This window comes from Oncorhynchus nerka, linkage group LG15 (genome assembly GCF_034236695.1).
Source record: "Oncorhynchus nerka isolate Pitt River linkage group LG15, Oner_Uvic_2.0, whole genome shotgun sequence".
Taxonomy (NCBI): domain Eukaryota; kingdom Metazoa; phylum Chordata; class Actinopteri; order Salmoniformes; family Salmonidae; genus Oncorhynchus; species Oncorhynchus nerka.
In genome coordinates, this window is record NC_088410.1 from 67,739,922 (window position 1) to 67,765,443 (window position 25,522).

The window sequence follows — 25,522 nt, forward strand, 5'->3', positions numbered from 1 at the left end:
CGTATGTATTTGGACAGTGAAGCTGCATTTTTTTATTTGGCTCTATACTCCAGCATTTTGGTTTTGAGAACACATGTTTCATATGAGGCAACAGTACAGAATGTCATCTTTTATTTGAGGGTATTTTCATGCATAGGCTATCTCTTTTACCGTTAAGAAATGAAAACACTTTTTGTATCTAGTCCCTATTGGGCCATTTTCTCTCTCCAAAACACACACACACACACACAAAAACGCAAATGCATACAACAAGTTTTTAGAGTCACAAGCTTGATGTAGTCATTGTGTGCAAGGATTATGGGACCAAATACTTATAGCGTTTGACTACTTTAATACAGAATAAGTGAATTTATACAAATACTTATGACTTATTCAAATAGATAAATAAAGTGCTTTGATACATAAAGTGCTTTGATTTCTAAACGGTAAAACGGATATGCATGAAAATAACCCTAAAATAAAAGATGACGCTCTGCACTGTCGCCTTACATGAAACATTCTATCTCAACATTCTATCTCAACATTCTATTTCAAATCTAAAATGCTGGATTAAAAATAAAATCCTTCACTGTCCACATAGATATGGAGGGGTGTGTATGTAACTTTAAGAATATACACAATATCAAGATTATATAATTTTTTGTCTTGACATAATTCTTGTTAATCACCACATACTTACATGCTAGTTTAATTTAAATATCTGTGATTCAGGGATATCATGAGAATTACACAACACAGTAATATTAATTTAAAAAAAAATGAAATGTAAAATATATACTTTCTTTAGACCTGCAGGCGAACCGGACCCCCTGCAGTACCTCCGCGGACCCATAGCCGTGGGAAGTAAGGGTGCTGCAGCACGACAAACGAATGGATGTGTATATTAAATTAACATTTCTATATACACACTTGCACATTAGATGCCTTCTAACTGCACTTGGTTTGGAATGTTATGTTTAGGCCACTATCCAAACTTTTATAGACATAAAAAACACAGAGCAAATATACATTTTCCTTTTCCCACTGCATCTGTTTCTTTAAATAATGTGTGTGTTTAGCAACTCAGAGAGAGAGAGAGAGAGTGAGAGAGAGAGAGAGAGAGAGAGAAAGAGAGAGAGAAAGAGAGAGAGAGAGAGAGAGAGAGAGAGAGAGAGGTTTAGAGAATCAGGTTGGATGAGAATCCTGAAGAAGGTGCTGTATATGTTTGCCTGGGAGATTGTTTGTTTGTGTGGTTGTATGTTTGTGTGTGTGTATGTGTAACGCATGAATGCCATCAGTCAGGGTAGATGAGGAAGCCAGAGAAGGTGCTGTATTTGTTGGTGTTTCCTCCGTGGACTTTGCCCCCATCGAGCTGCACACACACTTCGTCCCCCACGTCCAGGTGCAGGATGACACTGTTGGAGGCATAGTCATAGTTCAGATCAGCATCCTGGGCTATGGCACTGGCCCTCACCTGAGAGAGAGAGGAACAAAGAGAGAAAGAGAGAGAGAGAGAGAGAGATGGCGAGACAGAGGGACAAAGAGAGAGAAAGAGACAGAGAAGGGGGTGGGGTGGGGTGGTTGGAGAAAGTGACTAAGTAGACAAGTGGATAAATAATACAGACATGGAAAGCACATAATCTAATTGCATGTATTTAATCCAGAGACAAGACCTAATTCACTTGTCTGTGATGTGTTTATACATATACAGTACTATATAATGTAATATCTCAGCCTATGTCGCCCTTCAGTCCCCAAATGGATTTCCCCAGAGAACACTGCTTCTCCAGCTGCTCTCTCCTCATCTCACTATGTTTTCTCACATAGTCCTAGAGCATCTGGTCCTCGTGGTGTTGGCACAGGGCTACTCATTTTTCCTAAATGTAGATTTGATCTTTTCCCCCTCTCTCATCTGTCCATCTCCTCACTTGAATTCCGTGCTGTCACTGTCACTTGTCCACTCAAGCTTAGCATTGTTGTCATCTATCGCACACCAGGTGCCCTTGGAGAGTTCTTCAATGAGCTTGACACTTTGATAAGCTAATTTTCCGATGATGGCTCACCACTCATCGTACTGGGAAACTTCAACCTCCTGACTCCTGACTTCATCTAATTTCTCTCCACCTCTTTCTTTCCCCTCCTTGCCTCTTTTGACATCACACTTTCTCAGTCCCCTCCCACTCGCAAGGCAGTCAATACGCTTGACCTCATCCTTAGTAGAGGCTGTTCGCCTACTGATCTCACTGCAACCCTCCCCTTCAGATCTCTGATCACTACTTTGTTTATTTTTCTCTCCTTCTCTCCTCCAACCTTACCCGCTCAGCTCCTACCCAGATGGTCATGTGCCATCAAAATATTATCTCTATCTCCCACTATTCTCTCCTTATCTATCCTATCATCTCTTCCTGCTAAATCCTTCTCCCTCCTTTCTCCTAACTTTGCCTCATCGAGCCTACTCTCCCTCCTTTGACTCTAACTGTTCCCTTTTCTGCCAGTCGGCTTGACCCTCCCGTCCTGCTCTGTGAATGAGTGACTCACTGCATACCCACAGAATAAGGCTGTGGCTGTTGGACAAAAATGGAGGAAAACTAAACACTGGCGGACCTATCATCCTTCCACTTCCTCCTCTCTACCTTCTTTTCTTCTGTATCCACTGCTAAAGCCACTTTCTTACACTCTAAATTTCAAGCCTCTGCTTCCAACCCCGGGAAACTCCTTTCCACCTTCTCCTCCTTCCTTAATCCTCCACCTCCTCCCCCTCCCTACTCCCTCTCTGACGACTTTGTCAACCACTTTGAAAAAAAGTCCACTCCTCACACAGAACTACCATATGCCTTGACCTCTTTCTCCACTCATTCTCCAGTTGAAATCCTGTGACTATTGATGTCCAGTCACCCGACAACCTGCCCACTCAACCCCATCCTCTCTTCCCTTCTCTAGACTATCTATGGAGACTTCCCATTACTCACTTTCCTCATCAACTCATCCCTGACCACTGGTTCCGTCCCCTCTGACTTCAAGATGGCCAGAGTCGCTCTCCTCCTCAAGAAACCAACATTCAACTCCTCTGATGTCAAAACTACAGGTATCCCTTCTTTTTTTTCTCCAAACACTTGAGCGTGCGTCTCTGACCAACTCTCTCGTTATCTCTCTCAGAATGATCTTCCTGACCCTAACCAGTCAGGCTTCAAGACGGGTCACTCAACTGAGACTGCTCTCTTCTGTGTCACGAAGGCTCTCCGCTCTGCCAAAGCTGACTCGCTCTCCTCTCTTCTCATCCTCCTAGATCTATCCACTGCCTTTGACAACGTGAACAATCAGATCCTCTTCTCCACCCTGTCAGGGCTGGGCGTCTCAGGCTCTGCACACTCCTGGATGGCATCCTACCTGGCAGGGTGCTCTGCGGGTGTCCCCCAGGGCTCGGTTCTAGGCCCTTTTTTATTTTCTCTATGCACCAAGTCACTCAGGTCCGGCATATCCTCTGATGGTCTTTCCTATCATTCCTATGTAGATGACACTCAACTACTTTTCTCATTCTCCCTTCTGACACACAGGTGGCGACATGCATCTCTGTGTATCTGGCAGATATCTTAGCTTGAATGTCAGCCCACCACTCCAAGCTCAACCTCGACAAGACAGAGCTGCTCTTCCTCTCGGGGAAGTCCTGCCCGCTCAAAGACCTCTCCATCACTGTCGACAACTCCACGGTGTCACCCTCCCAGAGTACAAAGAACCTTGGCATGATCGTGGACAACACCATGTCATTCTCTGCAAACTTCAAAGCAGTGACTCACTCCTGAAGGTTTATGCTCTACAATATCCGTTGAGTACATTCTTCACATAGGAAGCAGCGCAGGTCCTAATCCAGACATTTGTCATCTCCCGTCTGGACTATTGCAACTCTTTGTTGTCTGGGCTCCCCACTTGTGCCATCAAACACCTGCAACTTATACAGAATGTAGCAGCCCGTCTGGTGTTCAACCTTCCCAAGTTCTCTCATGTCACCCCGCTCCTCCGTACACTCCACTGGCTTCCAGTTGAAGCTCGCATCCACTACCAGACCATGGTGCTTGTCTACTGAGCAGCAAGGGGAACTGCCCATCCCCAACTTCAGGCTATGCTCAAACCCTACATCCCAACCCAAGCACCCGATTGTGCTATTTCTGGTCTCTTGGCTGTCCCATCCCTACAGGAGGTCAGCTCCTGCTCAGTCCAGTCAAAGCTCTTCTCTGTCCTGGCACCCCAATGGTGGAACCATAGAGATCCTATTAAATAACTAGAGGGGCTATGTCATCCCACATGAAAAAATACTATTGTGTATACTATGGTAGGAATACTGTAGTGTTTTTGCATACTTTACTGTAGTATTTACAGTTTACTATAGTATAAATACTGTAGTAAAAAAATAGTAGTACATACTATAGTAATTACTGTAGTGTTTTTGCAGACTAGTATTTACTGAAGTGTTTTGCGGACTGTAGTATGGTATACTGTAGAATTTACTGTCGAGTTTGTGCAAACTGTAGTATACTGTAGTATTTACTGTAGTGTTTTTGGGGGGACACTACTGTAGTATTTACTAAAGTGTTTGTGTATTATTATCTTTGACAATGAAGTGGGGGGCTTTCTCCTTGAGGATACCTACTGGAGAAATACTAAAATATCACATTTTCCAAAACCTGTAGGTAGGTAACCTGTAGGGAACAAAATATATTGTCTATACTTGGGTTTAGGTTTCTCACTTACGGGTGGCACAAATTGGGATATGCAGGAGGGGAACGCACAGTGTATATGCAAATTAAATACTGTAGTATTTACTATAGCTGAAATGTTTTTGGGTTCTTGTGGACAATTCTGTAGTATTTACTACAGTGTTTTTTTGTGTTGCTAATACTGTAGTGTTTAGTATAGTACACTACAAAATTCTATACAAAGTATTACACACGATTGAGGTTTACTACAGTGTGTCATATAGTATCCTACAGTATACTACAGTTTACAACATAATTATATAGTAAGTACTGTAGTATTCTATAGTCAACTCAAATCAAATCACATTTTATTTGTCACATGCGCCGAGTACAGCAGGTGTAGACCTTACAGTGAAATGCTTACTTACAAGCCCTTAACCAACAATACAGTTTTAAGAAAATACTAGTGGTGCAACGGATCACAAAACAGTTTGGAGTCACGGATTGGATCATTTTTCGGATCAGCAAAAAAAAAAGAAGGGAGACAAATGAAACTTTGCTTTCCATGTATTATTAAAGAACACTTAAAGCAAGGAACTTTTCAATGTTTAAATAACATTTTTAAATAAAATATTCAATACGCAATTGTTAAATTAAAGTGCAATATGAGGCATGACACCTTCTTCCTTTGAACAATAGTGCATGTAAAAATAGCTTGTGTCTTCATCATCAATACAAAGTTTTTTTAAAAGAAAGAATCAAAGCAGACCTTAGCTTATAACTTATTTTTCAAAAAGATGATGTCTACATTGTCTGGGGAGAGGGAAGACCTCTTTACAGTCACTATGTCACCTGCCGTGGAGGACACCCTCTCACTAGCAACTGAAGTGCCAGGCACAGCCAGGTAGCATCTTGCCATCATGGCAATGTAAGGGTATTTACACTCATTGCGTTCCACCATGACTGGAATGTCGCTTGCTGCCTTATAGGATGCCACCTCCTCTTTGATGGTGTTGGCAAACGTCTAATCAAAAATTATGATTCTAATAGCAATATCATAGACTTAGATTAGACTGTAGTATATTTATTATTTAAGTAATTCACTTTCATTTATTTGTTTACCTCTTCAGTGGCCTCAATGTCAGTGGTGAGATCACTGTATGTCCTCCGGTGTAGGGCAGGGTCTAGGTGAGACAGGGACTTCGGCAAGACGGAGCTGCTCTTCCTCCCGGGGAAGGACTGCCCGTTCCATGATCTCGCCATCACGGTTGACAACTCCATTGTGTCCTCGTCCCAGAGCGCTAAGAACCTTGGCGTGATCCTGGACAACACCCTGTCGTTCTCAAATAACATCAAGGCGGTGGCCCGTTCCTGTAGGTTCATGCTCTACAACATCCGCAGAGTACGACCCTGCCTCACACAGGAAGCGGCGCAGGTCCTAATCCAGGCACTTGTCATCTCCCGTCTGGATTACTGCAACTCGCTGTTGGCTGGGCTCCCTGCCTGTGCCATTAAACCCCTACAACTCATCCAGAACGCCGCAGCCCGTCTGGTGTTCAACCTTCCCAAGTTCTCTCACGTCACCCCGCTCCTCCGCTCTCTCCACTGGCTTCCAGTTGAAGCTCGCATCCGCTACAAGACCATGGTGCTTGCCTACGGAGCTGTGAGGGGAACGGCACCTCACTACCTCCAGGCTCTGATCAGGCCCTACACCCAAACAAGGGCACTGCGTTCATCCACCTCTGGCCTGCTCGCCTCCCTACCACTGAGGAAGTACAGTTCCCGCTCAGCCCAGTCAAAACTGTTCGCTGCTCTGGCCCCCCAATGGTGGAACAAACTCCCTCACGACGCCAGGACAGCGGAGTCAATCACCACCTTCCGGAGACACCTGAAACCCCACCTCTTTAAGGAATACCTAGGATAGGATAAAGTAATCCTTCTCCCCTCCCCCCTTAAAAGACCTAGATGCACTATTGTAAAGTGGCTGTTCCACTGGATGTCATAAGGTGAAAGCACCAATTTGTAAGTCGCTCTGGATAAGAGCGTCTGCTAAATGACTTAAATGTAAATGTAAATGTAATGTAAATGGACTTGAACCTTGGATCCAGTGCAGTAGATCTATGAAGGTAGTCCTGTACACTAGGAGGGTATCTGGGGTTCAGGTCCTGTCTAAAGGCAGCCTTGACATCTTTAGTTGTTACGCCTGTTGTCGGAAGGCATGGACCAAAGCGCAGCGTGGTAAGTGTTCATGATTTTTATTTATCAAAACACTCGAACAAAATAACAAAGTGAAAGACGAACAGTTCTGTAAGGAAAATAAACTATACAGAAAACAACTACCCACAAAACACAGGTGGGGAAAAAAGGCTGCCTAAGTACGATAGACAGCTGCCTCTGATTGGGACCCACACTCGACCAAAAACGAAGAAATAGAAAACATAGAAATAAAGAAACTAGAATACCCACCCTAGCCATACCCTGGCCTAACCAAAATAGAGAATAAAAACCTCTCTATGCCCCCCCAAAGGTGCGGACTCCGGCCGCAGAACCTGACTCTAAAGGGGAGGGTCCAGGTGGGCATCTCTTCACTGCGGCGGTGCCTTTGCGGGACGTAGTCCCCCCTCCGCCCGCAGATCCCTTCGCTTTGGTGGCGGCCCTAGTGCATGGACCTTCCCTGTCGAAACCGGGCCGCAGATCATCGCCGGAGGAACTGGTGACCGTCGCTGCAGGCTCCGGACTGGGAACCGTCGCCGCAGGCTCCGGACTGGGAACCGTCACCGCAGGCTCCGGACTGGGGACCGTCGCTGGAGGCTCCGGACTGGGAACCGTCACCGCAGGCTCCGGACTGGAAACCGTCACCGCAGGCTCCGGACTGGGAACCGTCGCCGCAGGCTCCGGACTGGAGACCGTCGCTGGAAGCTCCGGACTGGGGACCGTTGCTGGAGGCTCCGGACTGGGGACCGTCGCTGGATGCTCCAGATTGCGGATCATCACTGGAGGCTTCGTGCCATGGATCATCACTGGAGGCTTCGTGCCATGGCTCATCACTGGAGGCTTCGTGCCATGGATCATCACTGAAGGCTTCGGGACATGGATCATCACTGGAGGCTCCGTGCCATGGATCATCACTGGAGGCTCTGTGCCATGGATCATCACTGGAGGCGCCGTGCCATGGATCATCACTGGAGGCTTCGGGCCATGGATCATCACTAGCGGCTTCGGGCCATGGATCATCACTGGAGGCTTCGTGCCATGGATCATCACTGGAGGCTTCGTGCCATGGAATCATCACGTGGAGCCGGAACAGGTCTCACCGGACTGAGGAGACGTACTGGCAGCCTTGTGAGTGGAGCTGCCTGCTCCTCCTCGGGCGAAAACCTGAGAAAAATCCAACCAGGAAGTGGGAAATCTGAGGTTTGTAGTTTTTCAAGTGATTGCCTATCCAATATCCAATGTAAATGGGGTCAGATTGCACGTCCTAATGCTTCCAGTAGATGTCAACAGTCTTTAGAAAGTTGTTTCAGGCTTCTATTGTGAAAGGGGAGCGAATAAGAGCTGTTTCAACAAGTGGTCAGCCTGAAAGCCATTAGTTGTGTCTCGCACGTGGCCTTGAGCGCGCGGTCGTTCTCTTTCCTTTCTATTGACAATGGAATTGTCCGGTTGGAAAATTATTGAAGATTTATGATAAAAACATCCTAAAGATTGATTATATACATCGTTTGACATGTTTCTACGAACTTTAATGTAACTTTTTTAACTTTTCGTCTGGACTTAGTGCCCGCTCTTTGTGCATTGGGATTAGTGAACTAAACGCGCAAACAAAAAGGAGGTATTTGAACATAGAGATGGACTTTATCAAACAAAACGAACATTTTTTTGTGGAACTGGGATTCCTGGGAGTGCATTCCGATGAAGATCATCAAAGGTAAGTGAATGTTTATAAAGCTATTTTTGACTTTGGTTGACTCCACAACTTGGCGGGTATCTGTATGGCTTGTTTTGGTGGCTGAGCGCTGTACTCAGATTATCGCATGGTGTGCTTTCGCCGTAAAGCTTTTTAAAAATCTGACACAGCGGTTGCATTAAGTAGAAGTTTATCTTTAATCCTATGTATAAAACTTGTATCTTTCATCAATGTTTATGATGAGTATTTCTGTAAATTGATGTGGCTCTCTGCAAATTCACCGGATGTTTTGGAGGCAAAACATTACTGAACATAACGTACCAATGTAAACTGAGATTTTGGGATATAAATCTTAACTTTATCGAACAAAACATACATGTATTGTGTAACATGAAGTCCTCTGAGTGCCATCTGATGAAGATCATTGAATGTTAGTGATTCATTTTATCTCTTTGGCTGGAAAATGGCTGTAGGGTTTTTTGTGACTAGGCGCTGACCTAACATAATCGCATAGTATGCTTTCGCCGTAAAGCCTTTTTGAAATCAGACACTGTGGCTGGATTAACAAGAAGTTTATCTTTAAAATGGTGTGTAATACTTGTATGTTTGAGGAATTGTAATTATGAGATTTCTGTTGTTTGAATTTGGCGCCCTGCGACGCTATCCCAGAGAGGTTTTAAGCATATGAGCGGCTGTTGTGCTTCAGTGGAAAAAGGAAACCACCTCCCTAATCCTCCCAAGGAGGCGGTCCATCTGGTTCACTGAGATTCCCCTTTGGGATGCTAAATTGATCACATGTTCAAAGCAAGCTATCTGTGGCCCCAGTCCAGCTTCTAACACGGCATTTACCTGGCATTATCTGTGGTGATTGGGATATTGCTATCGGGCCTTTCTAGCTTCCACTCTGCTACTGCTCCGAGCAGTACCTGCGCCAGATTTGTGCCTGTGTGACTCTCATTGAGGGGGCGTGTCTGTACCACCGGACTTCCTATCTCCCACTCCTCTGTGGTGTAGTGAGCAGTCACAGTCACGTAGTTTTCCGTTACCCTGGAGGTCCACTCCTCTGTGGTGTAGTGAGCAGTCACAGTCACGTAGCTTTCCGTTGCCCTGGAGGTCCACCCTTATGTGGTGAGGGAAACAGAGGATGCCTTGGATAATTCGGTGACAATTGTGATATTTTCCTGTCCATTAAGATCTGGCATGATCTTCATACTGAAGTGGGTGTGTGAGGGGATTTCGTAGTGTGACTCAAGTACTTTCACCATATTTTTAAACTCTTTTTTTCCCACAACAGAGTATGGCCTCATATCTGCAGTGATAAACATCCCAATAGATTTGGTGATGGCTTTAGTCCGGTCTGATTCTGCAGCAAAGGGCTTAAATGGCGCGGTGAGAAGTTGTCTCTTGGCTGAGTTGGCTTCCATCACTGACACACCAGGGTGATGACGCTATAAATATGTTGCCATGCTCTATGTATTTCCATGATCATACGGCTTTCTTGTGGCACAATGCCTACACACCGTAATGGTGTTGTCCACCACCCTTCTTCCATCATCATATTTGACAGGGAAGCCAACATGCTCCCATACATGAGATTTGAATGAAGCGGGAAGCTTTTCCAGTTCTTCAGCTCCTCTGCTAGCCACGGCTGTCACTGCTCTTATTTCTTCATTGCTTTTTGCAACGTGAGCATCCGCGAGTGATTCGTTGGGATTCAACATGCCTCGTTCACCTGAACAGTACACACAACTGCTTTAAAAAAAAAAAATCAAACCTTCAGGCTTCAGAGTAAAACACAGCAGACATCTGTCTTGTCTTTATCTTCTCACTGCAACTCTGCATCGATATTTAGGGAATTATTACTTTAAAAAGTAACAGCGACAGTAAAACTGTATTTCACACTATGATGGTTAAACTTTGCAAATGATCTGCGGTTCACATGCGTGCCGAACCCGTGGGGGGTGATCCTCACAGATCAACTAAGGTCCGTTACACCACTAGAAAATAGCTCAAAAAGTAAAATAACAATAGCGAGGCTATATACAGGGGGTACCGGTACAGAGTCCGTGTGCAGGGGCACTGTGGTATTTGTTATGTGGGATGAACCTTCAAAGTTCCAGAATGGGGCATTTTACTTATGTAATAAAATAAAAGTAAGGCATGCGATATATCAGAGATTGTGTAATAGAATTATTGTCAACTTAAAATATTGTCATATAATTATAAATACAGTTTATATACGTTTCTGTGTAAATAGTCTCTAAAATATTTTTAAACAGAATGTATAAATTGTTTTTCTTGGAAAATGTCAGTACTTGTTGCATTTACAACTTGTCTAAGCCCTATCATCAACTGAATTCAGTCAGTGTATGGCTGTGGATTCACTGCATTGTTTGATTGGAATGCTGGCATATTGGCGGTTAATTTGAAATATCCTCTTAAACTGTCTGGCTAGTTAGCTAACAAATACACAGTGCAGATAAATACTTCAAATTCATTAATACAGTACTGGCAAACCATGTTTGACCAACTCACCTATCAAAAGGGCTGAACTTTATCCCATTACAAGAAGGTTCATGTCCATTCTAGTATTCTAATTCCTTATTCTATGTTTGGAACCAGCTTCCTCGTGATGCTAGGACAGCTGAGTACCTGCCCCTCTTCCAAAACCATCTGAAACCCTACATCTTCAAAGAGTATCTTAAATAAGACATCTCAGTCTTATCCCATCCCACACCCATTTCTTTGCACTCATCTTCTCCTACGAGCACTGACTTTGCTGATAATTTCCTTATTGAGGAAAAATGTACTTACTATGACTGTGATATGTGGTAGTCTGAATGCACAAACTGTAAGTCACTCTGGATAAGAGTGTCTGCTAAATGACTCAAATGTAAACATGGAGACTCTTGCACTCCCACGCCCCCTTGTAACCCTTCCTGTTGTCCCTGCTTCCTCATACACCACCCCACCACAGACAACCTTGCCCACTGGCCCGGACCCATCTCTCCCACTGAGCAACCACTCTAATTCTCCTCTCTGTGGTACATTAGCCTCATGTCTGTAATGTAATCATGGCCTGAGGTTGAGCCTTGGTCGTCATGGTCATCTAAATGTTCATTACTGGGATGAGAAGGACACGGGGGAATATGGGCCGATTATGGCTCATCCCTAAGTGTTAATTTACAACTACCCCTCCAAGACTATCTCCCCAACACACATACACATACTGTAAATCATAAATATTCACTACTAATGGCCCAAAAGAAGGAATATGGGTATTTCCCCACTGTCTTTATTTCTTATTTTTACCTCTCTCTTCTTCTCAGCTTCCCTCCTCCAATCTTCCCTCTATCCATCTTTTATCTCTCCATCCCTCTCTCTCTCTATTCCCATTTCTCATCTCATTCTCTTTTCTCTCTCTGAGCCGTGTAATGTTTTTTCCTCCTTCACTCCGGGGTCTTTGTATAATGTCATCGGTACAGAGGCCTTCCTGTCCAATGTATTGCTCTAAATAGAAGAGCTGTGTATTGACCTTTGACCCAGAGCCTTCATTAAGAACACAACCTCACACTATCGATTTATCGGGATGTCCAGCACCTATTGCAGTGGAAGAATGATAGAGAGCGCCTCCTAGATGGTTTAGTTGGGGTCAGGGTAGACATGCTTCAACAGAGCATCAATCTCAATGTTCCTCATAGTCATAATATAGAAATCAGCTTAACGTGATTAGAACATGGTTTTAACTGATCTTTGCTTTCCTATTTAATAATGAAGTATTTTACAAACTCTCACCAGTCATGCATTTATATGTGTGCCTCAAACAATTATACAAGTATATTCCATTTATATTCATTATACATGGTAAAACATAGGAAAAGACACTGCTCCCGGTATACACATTTTGTGTACACAAATGGCCTATAAAGAGTTTCACTACATCTTAAGTTGTGCCATTTCTTAATTGTCTGTTTGTAGCCCTAATTACTAAAGCTGCATATAATGAATAGTAACATCACCAGATAAATAGCCAACTGCTCAAGCATAGGATCCATTTAATCGTGGAAAAATTAAATAGACTAGCGCATCTATATTTATTAATGCAAATCTGATACCCTCACTCCATCCTTGTCTCTCTCCCAGGACCTAGGCCTGGCTGAGGATATGTTCCATCATCTCAACCTGTCACCTACTCCCTGTCCCCTGTGATCGGTTAGACATATCAAATGAAACTAACCATTTCTCCACAACCTGGTTGGCAATAACGTTTTTTTGGTTTGTTGCACATATCATCAATTTAACTGATTAGGCTACTCACGGAATGTTCCCATATTCTTAAAGGCCAGAATATCTCTTTCCATGTACAGCTTGTTGCATGGGCCTTTTTTCTTCTTCCCAAAGACTCACATGAATCGATCCGTTCCCTTTGTTGTTTTTAATTCAACTCACATCACTCTATTAATTGTTCTGTCTCTCCCTCTCCGCCTAACACCCCCTCCATCATCCTCCCTCCGTCCGCACCCCCTCACTATCTCTTCATTCTGGACTCATCTATCCATCTTTTTTGTCCTTTCCCCAGAATGAGATGCAGGTCACGCTTGCGGATTCTTCCCCTGCCATGGCAGTGTTGGCGGGAGCGGCGGCTAAGCGTGTCCCTGTCCGGTCTAAATTGGATTGATTAACGGCGCGCTGCTGTGCCAGGTCTCCCGGGACCCCCTCCAACAACCCCACCCCCCCCCCACCCCACCCCCTAACTCCAGAGGCTACAGGGCTCGGTAATTGGTAGTCGAACAGCCATGGCAGCTCCCTCCTTAATGGCTCCCACTCCTCAATAACTCCATACAATCACAATAAATGGGGCCACAGAATAGGCTACTGCGGTCAGATGGTCTCCTGAAACTGTGGCGGGAGGTCAGAATAAAAATCCATGCTTGGCTACACACACTGTTGTCTATAAAAGCTGCTGGACTAGTAGTATTTTCTTTAGTAGTCCATTTTTTTTATGTATCTCAGGTAGTCTGGAGACACATAAAGGAATTGCATCTTTTAAAGATCGTTTGCCATCTTCTATAGACTTCCTGTTCTCTGAGAGAAATGAATGACTCCCGTGAGGAGGATCTGTGATGTGGTTTTGTGTAAAACAAAATTGAGAACGGAGAGGCTGACTTGCTGTCAATCCCAACATCTGTCTACATGGTTGAGTGGCATTAATCCCCTGACATTCTCTGAGTTGTGTTTTGAGGGGCGGGCAAGGAGGAGAACCTTTCCAGGAGAACCTTTTTCCATAAATGTTATAGCTAGGCGGCTTATGTTAATCTACACTGGGTTGTTGTGGTTTAGGGTTAAGGTTAGTATTATAGTTTGGTATGGGCCTTGCCACATCCTTCTGTCATTCTCTCTTAGTAGCACTTGGTCATTCCTGGTTCACAGGTGGGACATTTGTGTAGAACTGTGGTAGCAATACAACTACGAACCAAAGCTAGTCAGTAGGGATGTCATGATTGTTGGTCATATTGGTATCATACGATATATAGTCTAATAAGTATCAGGCGATATCATTAATAGTATCAGACGATATATCGCCATATCAGTATCGGACGATAATGGCAACAACAAAAAATAACAACATATAAAGGGTTTCTGAGAATCTTTTTCATAAGAAATATGAAATAGTCAAACATCTTATCGAGCAATTGGCCAGCTTTTACTTAACGTATGACACTGCCCAGTTTTGAATTCAAGGTCCAATGGCATGATAGTTCTGTCTATTTGAATATCCCAAAGCTACCAATATGCTACCTTCAACCTCCTTCAAACTGCATGCAGAGACATCAAAATGGTATACATGAGTTGGTCTGACTCCCAAGTCCAACATACCAAAGTATTCCTTTAAAGGGTCATAACAAGGGCTGTGACAGTGCTGGTGTGTACCCCTCCTCCCCACAGTGACCCTTTAAACATGGCATTCAGCTAATTATATTTGCTAGCGATAAGGAGGCCTGGTTATTTATGACTTCTGGCACAGAGCCATAGGGGACATTACTTCACATTACTTCAGGCTCAGACAGCAGAAAATATATTCAGTCGCTGACATTTAATGTGTAATGTTTATAATTAATGTATAGTTGCATTGTACTTCCTAATATAACCTAGTGGCTCAACAGCAATTCTGCCCAACAATGAAGCGTCATGGTGTAACATTTAAAAACCATGTTGGTGAAACCAATGTATGAAAATGAGAATACATGTACTGATGAAGTCAAATATATTTCAACTTTTCACTGCAATGGAGCGGAATGTTCTGTTTTTTCCTTTCAAAACTGGTTAAAATGACTACTTTTACCCTGTAGGCACCTGCGACTTACCACAGGTGAGATACACAACACATTAAATTAGAATGATTCCCTCCAACCAATTTAGAATTTTGAATAATTTAGTCCTGGCCATTTCTTTGAAGTAAAAAAATATACATTTCAGTTTATATTTTATTTCTTGGTCCTGTGCAGTTCTAAATCATGACAAATACTCTTGTGAACACGAAAGTTTTTCAATTTCAACTTATTTTAGAAGAAATAGTGAATCATGCAAAGGTGCATTTGTATGTAGGGTCTTATTTATGATGTTACCCTCAACTCTAAAGTAAGTGCATGGTCAAACAGCAACGAGAAAATAATCATTTGTATAAATAAATACAGCATACCAATTACAGAGCATATTGTAAATACTACCACCATAAATGTTACCGTACCAGAATTTACACAAAGGGAACAGGCGAGCAGTCTGATTAGAGAACCAGAGCAGTGAATCTCAGTTTGGGCTCTCACCCAGTAACTATCAAAATGAAACCTTGTTTTCTCTAAGAGGGGAGGAGGGGGAGCAGTGGGAGTGTGAAAGAGAGAAAGGCAAATCGGGATTATTGTCAACTGCAGTGGAGATTGATATCGACAAGGGAGTGAATTCCTGTCTGTTGGCCAAATGCCGTGCCGACTTGAGCTGCTGCTGGGGAGAGCGAGGGCCCGCGGGACGACAGGGAGGATAACACTGCCTCCACTTTTCATTATTGGGGCACCATTAAATAGGAGAGGGAGAGAGATAGAGAGAGATGGACAAAGGGAAGGAGCTAAAGACACAGAGAGGAGAGAGGGAGGTGGAGACAGAGAGTCCGTGGAGAGCAGAAGGCAGAGAAGGAGAGCCGGGAGAGTACAGGGGAAAAGGGAATGGGGTAAAGAGAAAGGAGAGGAGAGGGATGGTGAAAACGAGGGTAAGTGAGAGAGATTTAGAACGAGACCACAGGAGGGAGCAGCTGCGTGCCACTTTAACAGTCCAAGCACAAGACGGGTGAGGGGAGCCAAACTGGAGGGGGGCTGGAGTATGTGGAGGGAGGGAGTCCATTGGGTAACAAACTGATCAAGCGAGCCGATTTCAGGGGGGCAAGAATGAGACTGGGGAGGTGGGGGTCTGCGTAGTCTCTGTTATTTTTTTGTTTTTCAGTGGTGCCCTGCTCCTCTGGTAATAAAACTGACAGGATTCATTCACCGTGATGTACAGACCTCTCAGAGCGGAGCGAGAAGATTGAGAGGGGTCTCTTAAACTCACCTGTGGGACCACTATGGGCAGAGAGGCAGGGGTCGAGGAGGGGGAGAACTGATGGAAATATCCAGTTTATGCAATGCTATAGCGCTCTGTCTGTCTGTCTGTCTGTCTGTCTGTCTGTCTGTCTGTCTGTCTGTCTCTCTCTCTGGTCAGCGTTAAGGTGTGCTCTGTTACCATTAGGGTGGTGGTTGTGGAAGCCCTTTAGCAACCATGTGGGTCTGACCCCTAATTGGCATGCTAAATGCTAATATATTGCCATGACACTCTGGACCTAAGGTGAAGATGTTGATTAAAAAGTCCCTAATTGGCTCTGGGCTGGGACGTACCAATGGTGGAGACTGTTCAATTGGATATAAAGGGGTTTCAGCTACAGACGACTCCACCTGCAGAGCATCAACTATAAAGCAGCAATAGATTTAGCAATGACATTAAGTTAAGTGACAGTCAGTCACAGGTAATTTGCTAACCTCTATTGACAATTTGGACATGATGAATATTGGGATCCTTGCAATATTTACCAATACAAACACGTATCTGATTACAATGCTATCTGTGTGTGTGTACATAGCCCATCTGTAAATAGCCCATCCAACTACCTCATCCCCCATACCGTTATTTATTTTGCTCCTTTGCACCCCAGTATCTCTACTTGCACACTCATCTTCTGCACATCTATCACTCCCGTGTTTAATTGCTTTATTGTAGTTATTTCGCCACTATGGCCTATTTATTGCCTTACCTCCCTAATCCTACCTCATTTGCACACCTTGTATATAGACCTTTTCTGTTGTATTATTGACTGTATGTTTGTTTATTCCATGTGTAACTCTGTGTTGTTGTTTGGGTCGCACTGCTTTGCTTTATCTTGGCCAGGTCGCAGTTGTAAATGAGAACTAGTTCTCAACTAGCCTACCTGGTTGAATAAAGGTGAAATAAAATAAAATAAATAAAAGTGTGGTTGGGTCTTGCAAACATCACCTGACTGATTAAACATTTACTTCACATGTTCAGCCAATCCAAAGACATCTCACACCACTGCCATTTCCATAGAGGGATCAAGCTGTCATGGTGGGGAGATATTCTTCATTGGCTACCTTTAGTTCCCACATTATATGATACCATGAGTCATGGGTTAATGCCATACTTTTAGCCTTCACTCTCTATTCTGGCAAATGTTATGCTTCCAACGTCATATACACGTTCAGGATCTCTATGGGCTAAATGCTCTATATCCTCCCGTACCAAGAAAATGGTCTTTATCAAACCCATCCTGACATTTGAACACTCCTCAATGAGAAAACCCAACCTTTGGGATGAACTATTGAAGTGTGAGGCAAAATGAGAAGGAAAACAAAGACAAGACAAAAGACCGGAAAAGGAAGAGAAGGGAGGCCTATTAGTCTGCACTGTATAAAGGCCAGTGATGATTAGAGAAATGCATGGACATATAGTGTGTGTGTGTGTGTGTGTGTGTGTGTGTGTGTGTGTGTGTGTGTGTGTGTGTGTGTGTGTGTGTGTGTGTGTGTGTGTGTGTGTGTGTGTGTGTGTGTGTGTGTGTGTGTGTGTGTGTGTGTGTGTGTGAGTGCGTGCGTGCGTGCATACAAGTGTTTGTGAGTGAGTCTGTGAGGGAGAAAGAAACACACAGCAAAACTGCATTTGTGGTGTACGGACTCATGAATGTCCTCCTGTGCGGCTCAGTTGGTAGCGCATGGTGCTTGCAATGCAAGGATCGTTGGTTCAAACCCCAAGGGGGACAAGTGCAAAAACACATACCTTTTTTCATAAGTCAAATGAATGACAAGAACCATTGCATGGAAAATGTGCCCTAACATAAAACGCAGCGATGTCATTTCCAAGGAAGTGTTATGAATATACACTTATACCAAAGCTTTGCTGTTGCAGTTTCAAACCACGTGTATGTTCTACAAACTCCGGATGACAAGTAAGGGAACATCAGAACAAATGTAGTCATTAAGTCCTGTGTAGCAGACAGTATCTGGAAGGCTGTACTAAACTAACACCTCCACTGAAACCGATGGTAATTAGTAGCCGCTAATCCTGACAGCGGATACGTCAGGCCCACTAAATGAGATCTAGCGCTTCACACAGTTGTCCAAAAATGAGCTACTAGCATCATTAATTAATGAGCTAATTAAGTTGATGTTGGACCGGATCCCTTCTGAAGTGAACATGACTATGTTTAGGATCAGAATGGTATAACTACATTGATATGTATAGCCTAAAGTTGAACTGAATGGAAAAATACTCCCTCTCGCTCTCCAGTAGCCTATGTCCTCTGTGAGGTGTGCAAAGGGCTGAGCCGTGCGAAGTGGGAAGCGGGCCGCGGTTCCAATGTTGTGTTGGGCTTAATTAGTGCTCAGTCTGTCTCCAGGTCTCTTTCTCCAATAGGTCAAATCAAACCAAATGCCACAGTCCTGTAATGGGGACACAGTCTCACAGGGGGCACAATGCTACTGAGCAGTCATGTTGGGTCTAAATGGTTTAGCAGCAGCTCTTTAAACACTGTACTGGACTCATCATAAACTATTGTGTAGAAGAAATATGGGGCCAACATGGGACAGGCAAGGCCTAGACACTCCCAAAATGACCAATCCATGCATTCCATACCGGCAATAAATATTAATGATAATCCCACTCCCAGCTCATCATCGCAAAGGGCAAAATCTATATTGGTTGTAAATTATAGATCCATGGGAAAGGTCACTTACTTTAACAAAAATCTGTTGGTGGCTCACGAAACATGGAGAGAGGAGATCTGACAGCTCACTAGGGTATGCAGGATTGTCAGTCGTGAGCTGTGATCAGACATAATATAACTTCCTTCAATAGATGTCTAATAGGTACACTGGACACACTGGACACACTGGACAATATGTCAAGAAGCACACGTGAAGGATTCATCATCCATCTAGCAATATCAGATATTCAGAGATTTACGACTGTCAAGGTCTTTAATCATTTGAATTTCTTCCACCTTTCTGACACTGGCCCTCTCTTTCACGCCATCGCTCTGCTCCTCCTCTTTTCATCTCATCCCTCCTCATCTGTCTTCTTTATGTTGATCTGATCCAGTGCTCTCATGTTGGCCTCGCTGTAGCAGTGTGTCTCTCATCCCGTATGTCTGCTCTCCTTTGTTTATCCATCCATCGTTCTCTCCTCCCTTGATCTCTCTGTCTCCCCACTTGTCTGCAGCCTGCCTCCCGTTTACCTACCCCCAGTTGTGTCGTAATCCCACCTCCCTTTGATTTACCATGGATAAACCGTATCTCTGTGTCAACGCCACAGCTGGGGGTGGCGTTGACACCTAGATCTGCCCTTTGAGTTATAGTCAATGTAAATCACACGTACATCATTTTTTGCCCTGCACATGCTTCCCCTTAGTGACATCATAACATTCAGTTTCACTGCTCTGCAGATGACACACAGCTTTATTTACCAATCAGACCAAGTGGCCAAGCTAGCGTGGCTATCCTCCACAAGTGTCTTGCTGGCATCAAATGTTGGATGTCTGACAATTTTCTCCAGCTCAATGATAAGAAATCGGAGGTTGTTTTATTTGGCCCCCACCTCGCTAGAACCTAGATTGTAAATAACCTTGGTCATTTGTCCACCAAAGCAAAGTCTACAGCCAGAAACTTTCTTTGACCCTGACTAAACCTCGAACTGCATGTAAAGAATGTTGTCCAGTCCTGCTTTTATCATCCAAGAAATAAAGCTAAAGTCAAGTATTTTATTTTAGTCACTGATCTGGAGAAAGTTGTATATGCTTTTATTTCCTCACCCCCAAATTACTGTCACTCTTTGTATACGTCTCAGTCAGAAATCACTCCATCGTCTACAGGTAGTTTAAAACTCTGCATCTGAGCTTTTACCAGGCACCAGGAAATGTAACCATATCAGACCTATTGTAGCTTCTCTACACTGGCTACCAGTCACTGTTAGAATAGATTTAAAACGTTCAAGTCTTGGCTTGGTTTAGCCCCATCGTCTATCTCAGATATTTTATCTCCCTATGAGCAAGGATGCAGCCTGAGATCCTCTGGCAGGGCACTTTTGATCATTCCAAAGTCTAGTTTGAAAACGAAAGACCAGGCATTTTCCATTAGGAACCCTAGACTTTGGAATGGTCTGTCAGAGATGCTTTTAATGTATGATTTTAATTAGCTATCTTTTTTCATTCTCTATCCCCTGGTCTGTTGCTTTGTTAGTACTTTTATTTTATTATTTTATGATATGAAGAACTTTTATGTGTATTGAAAAGCGCTATACAAATAAAGTGATTATTATTATTATTACATAATTATCACATACAACTACAGTTTGACTAGGAAACTCAGAATGACAGGTACAACAACTTAAATGGAACATCACAATGGACACATCACAATTTTCAATTTCTGACACAATCCAAACAGTATGCCTACACAATGCAACTACCAAACATTGACATTGATATTGGTACTCCTTGCTGTAACTTTGATGTTCATCCGTTTGTCTCTAGCTTTGGCTATACGATGTTCTCCCAGGGTTGTGTTTTCTAATTGACCCCATCGGTTAGCTCCCCTACGAGAGCACTTGTCTATTCACTGCAAAGTGGGACCACGAAGTGGAGTGGGCCTCTGAAGGGGGATGGGCACTGAATTAGATTAAATAATTCAGTTGATGGAAAAAATAATTAATGGGCAAGCCAATAGACAAGCCAGAAGAGACCAGAGGGAGGGGGGGGGGGGGAACTTGTGTGTGTGTGTGGTGTGTGTGTGAGGTGTGTGTGTGAGAAGGGACGCACAGGTGGAAGGGAGAGGTTCTAATCTAAAGGCCATGAATGATTTAACAGCGGGAGAGGACAGGAATGACAATTTCAGTGACGGCACACGACAAACCAGGTCTGCCAATTATGCCTGCCATTTTCCTGTCTTCTTTACTGTGTACTTTATACACCCACTGTCAAATTGATGACTGGGGAGGCAGTGCGGAATCTACCTCTTAATAGACCTGCTCAAATAAATAGCCCGTGTTACGGGTGTATTGGGGAAGCTGGGAGAAGTGCCAAGGTGGTACAGGATCCCAGGAGAAAACATTATAGACGTTTTTATTTACAAAACTTGTGAAATTAATGGTAACTAATAAAATGTTTAAATACTGTATGTGCCTGACCTGAACTCATCCATTCCACCACCACCAATTGGGTAGGTAACATTAATACTGAACACAAATATAAATGCAACATGCAACAATTTCAAAGATTTTACTGAGATACAGTTCATATGAGGAAATCAAATAAATAAATAAATTAGGCCCTAATCTATGGATTTTACATAACTGGGTAGGGGCGCAGCCATGGGTGGGCCTGGGAGGGGCATAGGCCCACCCACTTGGGAGCCAGGTCAACCGACTGGGGAGTCAGATCCAGCCAATAAGAATCAGTTTTTCCACACAAAAGGGCTTTATTACAGACAGAAATACTCCTCAGCACCCCCTCAGACAATCCCGCAGGTGAAGAAGAAGGTCCTGGGCTGGCGTTGTCACATGTGGTCTGCGGTTGTCAGTCAGGTCGGACGTACTGCCAAATTCTCTAGAACTTGTATACATTCAACCCAGTGAAAACTGTCTGATGAAGACAGGTTAGATCCCTTACACTTAGATCTGGTTGTTTGTACTAGTTGACAAGGTGTAAGAAATCTTGAGACTAAAGGTAAGAAATCTTCAACTCTAGCATTTCCATGGAAGACAGTTTTACAGAATTATTTTGACGGATAGTTCAAGTTGTCCATGCCTACCAATCTTTCATGAAAAAGCAGTAGCTATCAGGGTCGCGGTCGACTCAGTAACACACCGCTGCCTGACTATACAGCCTGTAAATGATGTGTAAAGAAACCAAACACCAGTGTTTCATCCAAACACTCAGGCTGATTTGGCTTGGCTGGTAACAATGAGTCTAATTCTATTCCTCTCTGGTAAAGCCCTCTGTGTCGTTCTTCTGTTCCACACCACACATGTCAAAATCGAACCTCATCGAGTCAGGGTTTAATCCCTCAAGCTTGTCATGCATCTCCAGATGGGCAACTTTCAAGCCTTTTTTGGGGCTTTTTTTTGTGCTTGTTTATTTATTGATGTTAAAGCCGGAGATCCTCAGAGGACAGTAGCCAGCTGTTGCGTTTTGGCGGCACTCCACAGAGATGTGGAGGATCGTTATCCTCTTGATCGCTTAGCTGTCACGGCATTCTCTCTCTTTCTCTCCTGCTGCCCAAATCAGGAGGTGGAACCTGACAAAGCGTAAAACTTGTTTATCTTCTATTAAGTGAGGGCTTACTTGTTCTTATTCAAATGCTGAATGAGTTATTTTATTCTCATAATAATCTCTACTTCAACATTCCTTCTTTCCCATTTTTATGTTTAATCTTGATTGCTTTGCTTAAGTCATCCTTCAAACATCTTACCAACAATAGAATACTCGGCCCACCTCATTTGGACTAGCAATAGCTAAATAGTTACTGTTGAGGGTTTAGGACGTTTAGGCCTAGCATACTTTGAAGTTGATTGGGATATGTAAGAGTTCCACTGTTCTTACCTGTGCCTTCATGTTTGAACAATAATACTCTCTGCGTGTACCTGTGTAAAATGCAGGTCCTCTGGTTAAATTTCCTACCAGAAGAGTTTTTTTCAAGGTATTTGGATATTTAGTTAGGAAAACAAGTTGATAAATCTCTAAATCTTGCCTATAATCAGACCTTTCCTTTAATAATATAATAATAATGACACTTTTATCCAAAGTGACTGACAGTCATGAGCGAACACATTTGACATATGGGTAGCCCCAGCGGGAATCGAACCCACGACTCTTGGCATTCGTTACAAGCACCATGCTTTACCGACAGAGACTGATGACACATATGCATACAACTCTAACAATATACCCATTATAACCCTTTCTATTTTTCAGAGAGGCATATGACAAGGAGAAACACATTAGAGAATAATGGAAGAAGAAGTGATTCAAGAAGGCATAGGCAGATCGGGGGTTCTCATACTATTATAGAACTTTTGAACTGTTTTAGTGTAGGAACAATTGAGTGCTCATCTGCCTAGAATTATTTTTTTTCTTCCATTTTTAATGGAAACTTTAGTGACATTTATTGAGAAACTGACATGGGTACGAGCAGCCAATTCCCCCAAATACACACGCACACACAACAATACACTCCTCTCTGACTCACCTGTCCATTCTTCTTCAGGTCGGCCCACATGCTGGTGCCATCTCCGCCCCTCATCAGGACATGGTAGGTGAAGAAGTAGATGCCAGGCAGGGGGCAGGTGAACTTGCCAGTACTGGGTTCATAGTAGTTCCCCACATTGGTCACCACATCGTCAAACCTCAACACTTCACTCCCTTCATGCTGTTTACGGAGGCCTGCATAGAAGGCAATCTTGGGGCTGTAGAAGGAGGGGGACGTAGCCCCCTGGGCCAGGGCCAGCTGGCCCAGGGGGGCCTGGCTTGCCTGGTTCTCCAGGGGGACCTCTGGGGCCTGGGGGGCCAGGGGGTCCAGGGCTCCCACGAAACCCAGATTTGCCCCTTCTCCCTGTGAAGTCTGGGGGTTGGGGGGAGACAGCAGTCAGCTCGTGGCTTCCCTGTGGGGGTGTGAAAGAGTCGCACACCATCTTGCAGCTGCCGAGCATCTCATAATGGGTGCTCCCGCCCCCAGACGCGCCCCCTTTGGTGGTGTGAACCAATAAGGGGATGGCAACCAGCAGCACCAGCACCATGGCCACGCCCACTCCTGCCCCGATGACACGTTTCCTGCGGCTGAGCCGGGTGGCGGCCAGCGTAAGGAAGTCCTCCTCCCCCTTGGCCGGAACGGTGGTGCCGGCCAGAATGAACTCTGGGATAACCGGGACTAAGGGGAAAGATGGTGAGAGAGAGGCGCTGAGGGGGAAAGGGGAGGAGGCAGAGAGGTTCTACACCGCGAGTAGGTGGTGAGGTAGTTAGGTCAAATAAAGGGAAAGAAGGGGTAAATGAGGGAGAGTGAAAGGGTAAGAGGTTTATGAGGAGAGACTGGAAATTCAGGAGATTTCAATGTAAAGAAAGGAATGAGATGCTATAGGACACTGAAGGAACAACAAAGCTCAGGAGTTGTTGAAGTCAAATGTCAGGAGGAGAAACATGTTTTTCCCTTCCATTAAATAAAAATAACAAAAATGACTAGGTTTATCTTTGGATTTCTCAACACCTTTTTCTTCACATCTATTTTTGAAGATTGGACTTTTCGTCCGCAAAGCAATATTTATTCACGTTTTTCATCTCTATTTTCAGTAAAGATCTCACTGATATCAAAAGTAGTATGTTATTATCTTTGGAGGACTAGAGGTGAAACCAGCCAGTTGAGTGTGGACACCTTCTCCGTGTTGCATACATGGGTTGAAACGGACTAAGTCACACATCCAGTTCTTTGGAAGGATAAATACAAGGGTTTTCCCTGGGATAGAATATAGTAGATTGTAGATGGTTCTAGAGGGTTCTTTAAAAATATTTTTCAGACAAAATGTCAGCAGAATCTCCTGTTGAAATGTCCTTATATTTCTCAGTTGGAGAGCTGTCAGGTGGGGTCTGCTGCTCCAGTATTCCCACTGGAGTCCATCTCACCCAAGGCATTCAGTGAAGGACACTCACTTGTCTGGTCCAAGGATCAGTGGAAGGGAATGAAAAAAAATGTTTAAATCTCTGGTCTTTTTTCCTTCCTCTTTCCTTGTGCTTCTCTTTCTCTATGTATTTTAAATTTGCTTAATCCTGGGTGTGTTTTCCTCATGGGTAGACTAACACATTCCCCTCTCAGATATATATATATTTTTAAGTCAGTATTTATCAAAACACAGTTTTGAGAAAATGTTCTGTTCCTCGTGAAAACTTGTTCCTCTGTTTTTTTTGTGGCGCGCTGAGTCGTAGCAGAGAATATCTCAGGTTCCACTGTTTGCTTCTGAATCAGACATCTTGTGCCAGGAGCATTCTATTGGGGGAAGGAAATATATTTTGAGATTGACCTGACTAAATTAATACAGTATTTTTTCACTATGGGCTATGGTTATGCCATAGTTATCAATGATCAGATACAATGAAGGGTAGATAATATCTAACCATTATCACAAATCAACTCACTAACACAATTACTGCAAAGCAGTAAAGTGTTTCAATTATCCTATTGGGACTGAGCTACATTTGATGTAAAAAATAAATAAAAAAAATGCAAGAAGTGTAAAGTAACATGATTTAAAACCATATTCCTAAATGGTTACATTTGTGCAAGATTGAACATTTACTTTGTGGATAAACGTGAGACTATTT

General features: G+C 43.6%; 1 pseudogene; it reads right to left on the bottom strand.

The window, feature by feature from the left end:
• Window positions 1-930: 930 nt before the first annotated feature.
• LOC115143178 (complement C1q-like protein 4) lies at window positions 931-24,115 on the bottom strand (annotated as a pseudogene).
• Window positions 24,116-25,522: the final 1,407 nt, after the last annotated feature.